Source organism: Sphaerodactylus townsendi, linkage group LG01 (genome assembly GCF_021028975.2).
Source record: "Sphaerodactylus townsendi isolate TG3544 linkage group LG01, MPM_Stown_v2.3, whole genome shotgun sequence".
Taxonomy (NCBI): domain Eukaryota; kingdom Metazoa; phylum Chordata; class Lepidosauria; order Squamata; family Sphaerodactylidae; genus Sphaerodactylus; species Sphaerodactylus townsendi.
This window is the reverse complement of record NC_059425.1, coordinates 11,322,021-11,334,842: the sequence shown is the minus strand read 5'-3', so window position 1 is coordinate 11,334,842 and position 12,822 is coordinate 11,322,021. Positions and strand designations below refer to the sequence as shown.

The 12,822-nt window shown below is 45.2% G+C and overlaps 1 long non-coding RNA gene across 1 annotated transcript; it reads right to left on the bottom strand.

Moving 5' to 3' along the window:
* Positions 1–3,718: 3,718 nt before the first annotated feature.
* On the bottom strand, positions 3,719–7,754 carry LOC125438715. The gene is made up of 2 exons (XR_007245390.1): positions 7,725–7,754; positions 3,719–5,327 (listed from the first exon to the last, which is right to left on the bottom strand). It is a non-coding gene; the product is annotated as an uncharacterized LOC125438715 (long non-coding RNA).
* Between the last annotated feature and the right edge of the window lie 5,068 nt (positions 7,755–12,822).

The window sequence follows — 12,822 nt, the reverse complement described above, 5'->3', positions numbered from 1 at the left end:
AGAGAGGTACAATGACATCACATCACTTGACCTTGAAACTATACTCCTATTGATACGGCTCAAAATTGCATTGGCTTTCTTGGCCGCTGCATCATGCTGCTGACTCATGTTTAGTTTATAGTCTACTAAGACTCCCAGATCCCTTTCGCGTGTAGTTTTGTCAAGCTAAGTGTCACCCATTTTATATCTGTGCATTTAATTTTTTTCTGGCTAAGTGTAATATCTTACATTTATCTCTGTTGAAATTCATTTTGTTGGTTTTGGCCCAGCTCTCTAATCTGTCCAGGTCATTTTGAATTCTGACTCTGTCCTCTGGGGTATTAGCTATCCCTCCTAATTTGGTGTCATCTGCAAATTTGATTAGCATGTCCTCTATTCCATCGTCCAAGTCATTGATAAAAATATTGAATAGCACTGGGCCCAGGACAGAACCCTGCGGCACCCCTCTACTCACTTCTTTCCAGGATGAAGATGGGCCATTAATGAGCACCTTTTGAGTTTGATCAGTCATCCAATTAAAAATCCATCCAATAGTAGCATTGTCTAGTTCACATTTCACTAGCTTACTTGTGAGAATATTATGGGGCACCTTGTCAAAAGCTTTACTAAAATCAACGCATACTACATCCACAGCATTCCCTTCATCTACCAAGCTTGTCACTCTATCAAAAAAGAGATAAGATTAGCCTGGCATGACTTGTTTTTCAGAAACCCATGCTGACTTTTTGCGATAATAGTATTCCCTTCTAAGTGCTGGCAGACCATCTGTCTAATGATCTGCTCCCTGGTATTGATGTCTCACTGACTGGATGGTAATTATTAGGGTCCTCCTTTTTCCCCTTTTTGAAGATGGGGATAACATTAACCCTCCTGCAGTCCACTGGGACTTCTCCTGTTCTCCAGAAGGTCTCAAAGATTACAGCAAATGGTTCTGAGATTTCTTCTGCCAGCTCTTTTAATATCCTGGGATGCAGTTCATCAAGCTCTGAAAATTTGAATTCATTTAAAGTAGCCAGGTATTCTTGCACTACCTCTTTATGTGATGAATTTCTCCTACTGTATCTTCTGTTTCATTTTCTCCTGGATGAGCACCGTTTCCTTTTTGGGAAAAGACTGGGGCAAAGAAGGTGTTGAGCAGTTCTGCCTTTTCTCCATCCACTGTTAGTATTTTGCAATCTCTTCCATGCAGTGACTCTGTCCTATCATTTTTCTTCCTTTTGGTACAGACATAACCAAAAAAAGCCCCTCTTTGTTGTTTTTGACCTCTCTGGCAAGCCTCAACTTATTGTGAGCTTTAGCTTTTCTGACTTTCTCCCTGCACAACCTGGTTGTTTGTTTGAATTCCTCTTTGGTGATCCCCCCCCCTTTCCATTTCTTGTACATGTCCTTTTCAAAACATAGCTCAGTTTAAAGTTCTTCAGAGATCCATCCTGGTTTCCTTAGACATCTCCCATTTTTCCTCCTCATTGGAACTGTTTGAATTGGTGCCCTCAAGATCTCACTTTTAAGAAACTCCCAGCCATCATGCACTCCTTTCTCTTTTAGTATTTTTGACCCCAGGATTGCACCCAGCAGATTCCTAAGCTTACTGAAGTCTGCTTTCTTAAAATCTAGAATGAGTGTATGACTATGGTTAGCATCAGAGGTGGGATCCAGCAGGTTCTCACAGGTTCCCGAGAGTAGGTTACTAATTATTTGTGTGTGCTGAGAGGGGGTTACTAATTGGTGATTTTGCCACGTGATTTTTGCCTTAGTTACGCCCCTCCTCTCAGCAGTTGCATGCAGAACTTGAAGCAGTCTAGCTGGAGATGCACTGGCGTGCGTTGGATCCTGTGCCTGTGTGCATTCGTTTCCCGCCCAAGGACCGGCGCAGCGGCTGCATCCTTGCCAAAGCCCCGCCCAAGAATGCCCCGCCCTTGGAATTCCCGACAACGTCCCTGTCGTGCCCCGCCCAGCCCCATTGGCACTACACCACACTTTGAATCCCACCACCATGGGAACCTGTTACTAAAATTTTTGGATTCCACCACTGGTTAGCATCCCCTTTCCACTGTATACCAAACTCCAGGAGAGCATGATCACTCCCAACTAAGGATCCTACCACTTCCACCCCACTAATCAGGTCATCATTATTGGTTAGGAGCAGATCTAAAATAGCAGTTCCCTTCTGTTGCTTCTTCCACCTTCTGGACCATGAAATTGTCTGCAAGGCAAGTGAAAAATTTGTTGGACCTAATTGTCATGGAAGAATTTGACTCCCAGAAAATATCTGGATAATTGAAATCTCCCATTACTACTATTTCTCTTTGTGTTTCACACCAGCTTAATTTTTACCTAAATACTCTCAACCTGGCTTGCAGGATTTAAGTCACAGACCTGCTCACAGCTCTAATAATCTTTTAAGTATAATGCTGCTACTCCTCCTTTCCTATTTTATCTGTTTCTCTGAATAGGTTATATCCTTCAGTTCTTATGTTCCAATCATGAGATTCATCCCACCAGGTTTCTGTGATGCCTACAATATCCTATTTGTTTTGCAGTATTAAGAATTCATCTTCATCTTGTTTATTTCCCATACTCTGGGCACTGGTGTAGAGACATCGAAGGCCATGCATTTCCTCTGGCTGGTTCTTTAAGGCTTTTCCCCTCCCGCTGTTGCCTTCTTGGCCTATTCACTCAATTCTCTCCATAACCTTTGGACTACCATCACTATCATTTGTTGAACTCCTGTCTGTTTGAATACCATCTCCTTCCCCCACATAACTCAGCTTAAAGCCCTTCTAATCAGGTCTGTGAGCCTCCTGGCAAAGATGTTTCTTCCTACAGGTGTCAGGTGCACCCACCCCTTGCCAGCAGACCCTCTTCATGAAACCAAAGACCAGGGTTCAAGAACTCTACCCCCTATCTCCCACAAGTGGTTGGAGGGTGGGGCAGGGAATGGCAACGAGCTGTTGGAAGCGGTGGCTAAATTTTTTAATGGTGTTATTTTAACTCCTCAGAAGTTGTAAAGGCTGTTATTATCTTGCAATGTTAATGTTAAACTATTTATATGCCATTAAAGGTATTCGAAATCGATTAGAGGGAAGGCTGCGTTTTTATACATGCTTGGTGCCACTATGTCTATAAGTAGCTTTCCAAGAGACTCATATCAATTCCCATTTGGAATATTGGTTCCTAACTGTGGAACTGCATGAATTTGAATCCTCAGCTGGTGATGTCCTAAGTCAGTGGTGGCAAACCTTTGGCACTCCAGATGTTATGGACTACAATTCCCACCAGCCCCTGCCAGCACGGCCAATGGACCATGCTGGCAGGGGCTGATGGGAATTGTAGTCCATAACATCTGGAGTGCCAAAGGTTCGCCACCACGGTCCTAAGAGATTCCGAGGTGAAAGACAGGAACCCCGGTGGGGTACAGTGGCATAGGGTCCCCTCTCCAAAGCAATCATTTTCTCCAGGAAAACTGATCTCTGTAGTCTGGAGTTGAGCTGTGATCGCCAGGTCCCCCCTGGAGGCTGATCCCCAGGTGATCCCCAGGTGATCCCCAGGTCCCAGGTCCCACCTGGAGGCTGGCATCCCCTAAAACAATCACAGCAACATTGCAGGCTCCATCTGTTTGCTTATTTTAAACTGCAAAGCCTTCTCAAAGCTCACCAAGGTCTCCCGGCGGAGGCCGAGGGACAAAAGGCAAAGAAGAAAAAAATACACCACAAAGAAGTGACATGAAGTGAAAGTTTTAATGAGTAGCGGTAGAGCGAGAAAGTTTGAAACGTGGGTACAAGTGGAAACTATTCCAGCACAGTTACGATTAGCATATTACGGTGGATCTCAGGATCTATACACATAATGTATTTTAGAACTGAATGACCAGGACAGTGATGGAGTGTCTATTGCTGGCACACCCACACACGCTGGAATTGTGAGCGTTGCTGTGTGTCGCCAGGTGTGAATACAATTTCATTTTTTTTTCAATCGCATGCGTTGCCTCGTTTTGAATTTGTTAATCCAGATTTTTTACGTGATCGACTTCAACATTGGCTAGACGTCTCAGCCATTGACTTTTCCCTGTGAAGTGGTATTATTCCATCACTCTACAGTCTATTCTATGGTTCCCACTCCATTGTTGACAGACAGGCTGTCTTCCAGATGCCACGCTGTAATTGCTGTGACGAGATAAGTTCTCCAAACGCTGCCTCGTAATGTGAATGATGAGATACCGAACCACACCTACATTGCACTTAGGAAAAGGGAAGGGAAGCACCCAAATGTAACCCCAGGGAACTGATTGTCAGCTCAACACATCATACAATCAACTTGCGCCTCTTGTCTTACGTAGGGTAATCACAAAACCAGAGAACAGAAAAAGCCGAATGCATTTGAACCGATGGCGCCCTAGCAGCCTGTTTGAAGGTTATGAGGAGACCATTTTTCAAACAAAATTGAGAAGTTTAAAAGAAAAAAAATCACATTTTTAGTGTGTTTCCCCTCTTTTTCCTCCATCCCGGAGTCCCCTTCCGCACATGGAGAATAACGCGCGTTCAATCCACTTGCAATGCACTTTGCAGCTGGATTTTACCGTTCAAAATAGCAAAATCCACTTGCAAACAACTTTGCAAGTGGATTGAAAGTGCATTACTCTACATGTGCGGAAGGGGCCTGAGTTTCACATCTGAAATGTTGTAAGTATTTTCCTAATGGCTAGACAAATTGAACTGTGGGGAGGAATGGGGAAGAGGAAGACATTTTTCAAAGCAAGGAAAGAATAGCAGAGACTATTATGCAAATGAACAGGCCTTAATTTGCACGATTTATACACTTTGCAGAATGGACAGTTGCTTGTAGCCGCAGAATTTTGATTTGGCAGAGAAGATACACAGCCTCGAGCCTTCGTCTTCCGTTCTTCGCTCGGCCGTTCGTGGACATCTGCGTCATTTCAGCTAATGACAATCAGAAACACAGGGATCCAGGCATGGGGTAGTGCATGCTTTCACACACTTAGGAGCACACGGAGCTGTGCAGGCTGCAGCATATGGTGAGCAAGCCGGAGCACATGATGAGTAGCCTGATCCCCAGGAGTGAGAATACCGGGGCTGGTAAGCGGTAACATACTGATGAGGAGAATATGGTTGGCAGGACCCCACATACTTGTGACCGCATGGGTTGCAGGGCTCCACATACTTGTGCGCCCATGGGTTGCAGGGCTCCACACATCCTGAAGAGCAGGTGTTCGCACACGGGGAACATGTGTTCACACAAGGAGGAGGCAGGCAAGGCTGCTTACGCTGTTCTCGATAACAAGACATCTTTCTTTTTTTGGAGGATGAAATCTGGAATGCATTAGAAAGGTTAAACGTGAATACAGGTTTTAGCAACTGCAATCCCTCTTCACTGTTTGAAGATCTACCAACAAATCCATGAAAACTAACATTTTCAAAATGCCGAATCGCTGTAGCCTACAGCTCTCGATTTAGAACTGAAATTAGGCCCCTTCCGTACATGCAGAATAATGCCCTTTCAAGCCACTTTCAATGCACTTTGCAGTTGGATTTTACTGTGCGGAATAGCAAAATCTACTTACAAACAATTGTGAAAGTGGATTGAAAGGGCATTATTCTGCTTGCGTTTAAGGGGCCTTAGTTTTGAGCCTGCTGGAGTTAGATGGGGGGGGGGGGGTTGGAAACATATTTTATTGACAGGTTGCTGGATCTCGCTATCATTTCAGAGTAACGAAATGGTATTGTTTTATGTTAGAAGCTGCCCTGAGCCCTAAGGGGAAAAGAAGCCCACAAATAAAATTGATAATAATATCTAGTATGTGCTACGTTATTGTTTGAAGAAACTGAAAAGATGGCAGAGATTGAAGTCCAAACTCTCTTTATCCAAGGCACTTAAGAAAGTGTAGCAACTACAGGATAATATTTGGGCAAAATAATGGTTCATTCTGCACATGCAGAATAATGCACTTTCAAACTGCTTTCAATGCTCTTTAAAGCTGTACGGAATGGCAAAATCCACTTGCAAACAGTTGTGAAAGTGGTTTGAAAATGCATTATTTTGCGTGTGCGGAAGGGGCCAATGAGATATAGGTGCTTGTATCTATGACAGCGAAGCAACAGCCGCAAAAGTTTTCAGTCCATATAGCCTGGCGTTTTTAGCTACTGATCTCAGAGAATTCTGGAACCACAGGCCACTTATTAGCATACCAGGGAAAAAATCAGTCAGGAAAGATGCAAATTAGAAAAGACACTATTTAATCCTCAAATCCTGAACATCAGGTAGTAATGAGGTCATTTTTTTGGTCAAGATTTAATTTGAGGGTGGCTTTGCCTATGGCGGTTTCTGCATGGGCTGAAAGCAACGGCTTCAGTCCGGTAAAACACCGTTTTGGCGGGGACCCTTCGCACAGGCATGCCTGCCAAATTGATGCAGCAATGCTCTGTGTCTGCCAAAATGGTGTTTTCAAAACTCACTTGGGGAACGAGTTTTCCTGCAAACAGCGGCTTCCATCTGCCGCCATGTGAACAGCAGTGGGTGGAAGCCGGCATTTTCCCCTCCCCTCCCCGGCCCCAAATGCCTCCTTACCTTCTGCTGGCAGCCATCGCTCTGTCTTCGCTCTGAGGAGGGAAGGGGACACGCCCCCTGGCCTCCGGTGCTTCAGCCGTCGCTCTGGCCATGGGGCCGTGTCCCCTTCCCTCAGAGCAACGACAGAGTGATGGCTGCCAGCAGAAGGTAAGGAGGCGTTTGGGGCTGGGGAGGGGAATACGTGGCTGTGTGGAGCCTGCTCCAACAGCTGCGCATTCCATGGGGCCGTTTGTGCGAATGGCCCCAGAGCCTGCATCGGCATGATTAATGCCGATGCAGGCTCTCTCCCTTGGCTGTGCAGAAACAGCCTAAGTTGTATAGCTCACCTCAAGCACGTCTCTGGAGAGATGGCGTATACATTTTCCAAATTAAGAATAAAACAGGCTGTCTATTGGCCCATCAAAGTCATGCTGACTGACGGTAGCTCTCCATGATCCTATGCAGAGGTCTTTGTTAAAAAACGGATGCCTTTGTTAGAAAACTGGAAACGTCAGGGATTGAACCTGGGAATGTCTGCATGCCAGGCAGAAACTCTCACAAATCTGCCACAGCCTGCTCCTTTGGGAGTGTTCCGTGATGGAAACCATGTTAGGTAGGGTAAGGCCTTTTCAGTGGTGACCCCCAGGTGAAACAAACACAATATACAGCCCTGAAAACCCACAACACCCTAGTGATTCTGACCATGGAAGCCTTCAACGGTACATTAAACACAATATATTTTATACTTTCCCATACTTCTTTTCCCAAAAGTCCAAAGTTGTACCAACACATAACGTTCCGTGAATTATAAATCAGTAACACATCATGCTAAAACTAACCCAGTCCCACACTCCATTTCAAAAGATCCCCCAGAAGTTCTTCTAAAAAGCTCTTTTGTGATCTTTTCCCCTAAACGTAATAGTGGAAGAAGCAGCCTTCTCAAACTCATCAAAGGCGGATTCCTCATGGGCCAAAAACAGCGGTGTGAAAACAGTGTGAAAACAGTGTAAAAGGGTTTCCTTTGGCCAAACAGAATCAACCAAAGACTTGGAACGGCCATGGAAAACATCTTACGACTTAAAACCAACCTGATCTTCTCGGGCAAGTCGGAGACTTCAAAATGGACAACAGTAGGCTTTTGCCGCCAATAGAAATGGTCTTACCTGATTCTCCAACAAGACTGAAAGAGTAAGCTGTTCAGGAGATGAAGGAAAGGAGGACTTTTTATATGCTTTCACGTTTCCTCAACATGACAGCTTCGTGCGTAAGACATTCAAGCTAACGATTTGTCTGTCAACGCCACCACAAATGGCTTTTACCAATTGCCACTTCTGAACATCTGCCCTCATTTGGGGACCTGTTTGAGCACATGTTTTGGATGTACATCTGGTTCCTTCCGGCCCTCTCAGGGGAAAAAAAAGTCCATCACTTAATATGAAATGTGTTTAAAGGATCTATCATAATCAGGAGGGGCTGTGAGGCAGCAGAAGCGTGCAAAATATTCCATTTTCAGTCCCTTTGTAGGGGAACACCCCACTCTGATTCACATGCCCTTTTCTGTCCAGCCCTCTGATGTGTTGGGGCATCAGTGGCAATCCAAGGTCTCCATGTGGCCTCAACTCCTGCTTCCATCAGACCTCTGTAGGAACTGCTCACTGACTGTACCAGGGCTCCCAGCCACCCTATTCTGGTCTATTCTGCATAAGTCCCTGAAAACATTTGCAGAAAGTTTTTGATCCCCCTCCCCATTTGGCCACACTCACCCCCTCGAAACAATTCCTGGCTACCATTTTTAAAAATTCTCTGGAAATCAATGCTTCGATGCTTCAGTGCCTCAAGCTGCGATGCCCCACAGCTCGTGTAACTGACGCTTCCAAGATTCAATCCTTGCCCCGAGAATTAAAAAAAAGAAATGATGAAAATAATCAAGTGAGACAGAACTGAGTGACTGTAGCAACACAACAGAAAATGGTGCCAAAGAGGGAGGTTTGGGGACATAGGTCGATTCCCCACTTACCATCTGCTGTGCGCTACTCTCGCCAAGTAGCGCGGGGTCCCGCGGCACTTCCCACTACAGGGGCGGCGACAACACAGTCGCCCCGACGCTGCTGCTCTCGCGCCCCCTCAGCGCGCATCATTCCTGGCGCTCCTCAAAACGGCGCCTTTGATGACCCCGTGCAGAGCGCGGGGTCGTGGGGAAGCCTGGGAGCATGCCAGAAATGACGCACGCTGAGAGTACCGCGCAGCAAGGGTGGTCGATGGTAAGTGGGTAAACGCCCATAGAGAGGTGTGGAAAGTGTATTAAATAGATCACACAGCTATAAAAAACATTTTGAAAATGTTTCAGGCTAAAGAATCGTGACAAAAGAGGATGCATAGAAAGTGATTCCAGGCTGGAAAGAAAACTTTTCAGAACATAAAGGGGGGGGGGGGCATGCAGAACTCCATGGAGGAGACATTTCATTTCCTGCCTCAAAAATGTTTTGTTTTGGTTGTGCGGAAAGATCCTCTGTTTTCACATTCTAAGGCCTCCCCTTGTGCTTGTGGCTCTCACCACACAGACTCTGATTTATGAGATACAGAGAACCACAGGCAGCATAAAAAGTCCTACAGCATTTATTGACCAGAAAATGTTCATATGCACACCCTCAGCACAGCAACAAATTGATCAAGGGATCCAAAAGAAGAGTATAAAACACAACTCCTCTGTCCCTGCTTCAGAATAATTCTGTTATGGAAGTTGGGTTGGCTTCCTCTCTGACTATCTTTGGGCGTTTTCCCACTTACCTCGCCTCCGCTTTGCTGCGCGCTTCTCTCAGCGCGCGTCACTTGTGGCATGTGCCCCGGCTTCCCGTGGGGTCATCAAAAGGCGCCATTGCAAAGAGTGCCTGGAATGACGCACGCTGAGGGGGCGCGACAGCGGCAGCGTCGGGGTGGCTGTGTTTTCGCCGCCCCTGTAGTGGGGAGGTGCGGGGGACCCCGCACTACTTGCGCGCAGCAAAAGTTAAGTGGGAAAACGCCCTTTGTCACCGGGCCCAGACTTTTTTCCAGGCAGCTTTTAACACCTGAGTATTTTAACAACCAAAGAAGTTGAATTTATATCCCGCTTTTCTCTACCCTTACAGAGTCTCAAAGCGGCTTACAAACTCCTTCCGTTCACCTCCCTACAACAGACATCATGTGAGGAAGGTGGGAATGAGAGAGTTCAGAGAGAACTGTGATTGGCCCAAGGTCATTCAGCAGGCTTCATGTGGAAATGTGAGGAATCGAACTCAGTTCTCCAGATTAGAGTCCACCGCTCATGCGGAGGAGTGGGGAATCGAACCCAGTTCTCCGGATGAGAGTCCACCACTCTTTAACCACTATATCACATTGACTCTCCAGAGTTTTATGAGTGAGTTATTTTCAGTTTTTGTGATGTATATGAATTATTAATATTTGTGGCTAATACTTGTTTTATTGGTAAAATGCTGTTTAATTCCTACATAATATGCCGTTTTAATCTTTTTGCTTTGTTATGTTTATTGCAATCTTACCATCATTTGTGTAAGCTGCCTTGGATGTAGAGTATAAGAAGCCAGGATACGTAAATAATATGTATATACGTAAATAACCTGCTACCACTGAAGCCACTGTCCACATTTTGACTTTCAGGGAGAATTTGTGGGTAGCTTTGAACATGTTGTTGATGTGAGTTCTTCAGGAATGTGGTGCTGTCTGTTTTAAATTCAACCCCTTCTCATATCTCACCAAGGTTGAGGAATGAAAGGCAAAGGAGAGAAAAAACACACCACAAAGCAGTGACAGGAAGTGAACATAAGAAGAATATAAGAACTAGCCTGCTGGATCAGACCAGAGTCCATCTAGTCCAGCACTCTGCTACTCGCAGTGGCCCACCAGGTGCCTTTGGGAGCTCACATGCAGGAGGTGAAAGCAATGGCCTGCTGCTGCTGCTCCCAAGCCCCTGGTCTGCTAAGGCATTTGCAATCTAAGATCAAGGAGGATCAAGATTGGTAGCCATAGATCGACTTCTTCTCCATAAATCTGTCTAAGCCCTTTTTAAAGCTATCCAGGTTAGTGGCCATCACCACCTCCTGTGGCAGCTTATTCCAAACACCAATCACAAGTTGCGTGAAGAAGTGTTTCCTTTTCTTAGTCCTAATTCTTCCCCCCAGCATTTTCAATGGATGCCCCCTGGTTCTAGTATTGTGAGAAAGAGAGAAAAATTTCTCTCTGTCAACATTTTCTACCCCATGCATAATTTTATAGACTTCAATCATATCCCCCCTCAGACATCTCCTCTCCAAACTAAAGAGGCCCAAATGCTGCAGCCTCTCCTCATAGGGAAGGTGCTCCAATCCTTCAAAGGTTTCAAAAAAGTGAAACTTTTAATGATGAGTAGCCATCGTGTGAGACTGTTTGAAATATGGAAAACAAGTTGAAACTATTCCAGCACAGTTACATAATACTGTGGCATAATACACTGGATCTCAGGACCAATACAAACAATATGTTTTAGAACTGAATGACCAGTACTAATTTGGGGGGTCTATTGCTGGCATATCGACACATGCTGGAATTGTAAATGTCTCTGTCCCTCATCAGGTGTGAATACAATGCCATTTTTCAATTCTATGCGTCGCCTGGCATTGAATTTGTCACTCTAATTTGTCGCTCTAACTCTGTGCTATAGAGAGTGTCTTAACCTACTGCATCTGTGTATGGTTCTCCAGATAGGCAGATAGGAAGGCGCTCCAAAGGGTGATCACTACTGCACAGAGGATTATCGGCTGCCCTCTCCCCTCCTTGGAAGAACTCTATAAGTCCCGAAGCCTAAAGAAAGCCCAAAATATTCTGAGAGACCCGTCTCATCCAGCACACTCTCTTTTTGAACTGTTACCGTCTGGCAGACGATACAGGTCTATCAAAACTAGGACAAAGAGGCTTAGAGACAGCTTCTACTCTAGAGCTGTGGCTAGGCTAAACTCCGCGGCTTCGTGTTGATGTGTTTGGGGCTGTGTAGGGATGGGTGTATGAGTCTGAAATTGTGTGCATCGAGGAAATGCTGCTGTAAATTTCGTTGTGCGTGCACAATGACAATAAATGCTTATGCTTATGCTTTTACATGATCAACCTCATCATGACTAGACCTCTCCTCCATTAACTTCTGCTTGCCAAGTGGTGCCATTCCATTACTCTACAGTCTTGTCTACGCTTTCCCGCCCATTGTTGACAGATAGGCTGTCTTCCAGATGCCACACTGTAATTTGCGTGATGAGATACCTTTTCTAGTCTGGATGAGAGGATCTCAAACCACACCAAATCACACCCACGTTCCGCCACTGTAGCCACTGTTTATATTTCGACTTTCAGGGAGGATTTGTGCGTAGCTTTCGAAACATCATCTTTGAGAGTTCTTCAGGGATAAAGGATGATTGTCTTGATGATGGATACATCTGGCCTTCAGCATTCAAGCATGAAGTGCAAACATCTGAAGTGTGAAGGGCAATGTGTGGCTCATCATTCCCCCCCGAAAGAGTTACAATAAGCCTGTGGTATATCCAAAGCATGTGTTAAATCAAGCCCCCAAATGAGGGCACATGCTCACAAGTGGCAATTCTTAGAAGCAGTTTGTGGTGGTGTTGGTGGACAACCCGGGTAACAGTATGAAGACTCACACTTCATCATGTTTAGTTCCATATTGTTTGTTTTGCACCATCCCAGAAGACTGCCTATATAGTCTCTTGACAGGGGTCACAGGCAGAAGGCGAGGTCTTTGAACAGGAAGGCAGGGAACAGAAGCCGGGCAACCTGGGTCCTTACCATACAAAGTCCCCCAAAAGTTTCTAAAATGTGTCCAACCCCCTCCCCTGCATCCCCCTGCCATGATGTGTACTTGCATTCACACCAGAGGTGGGATCCAGCAGGTTCTCACCAGTTCCCGAGAGTGGGTTCCTAATTATTTGTGTGTGCCGAGAAGGGGTTACTAATTGGGTCTGCTTTTCCGTTAGAAATTCCATTAGGTCCAAAAATCATAAAGTCCTGTGGTTTCCTATGTGGCTGGTTAGCGAAGGTAGAAAACGAGATAATTCTCCCTGTTGGGCTATTTTAAAAACATGTTTTAGAAATATGGTCAAGTTCCTTCTTTAAGGAAAGTATCCTTCTTTTGATTTTTAGAAACAAAACTATTTGAAAGTATTAAGTATTTGACAGGCAGTCAATTAGAGGAGAAGTAGTTGTTTCTGTTGGCAGTAGATGATA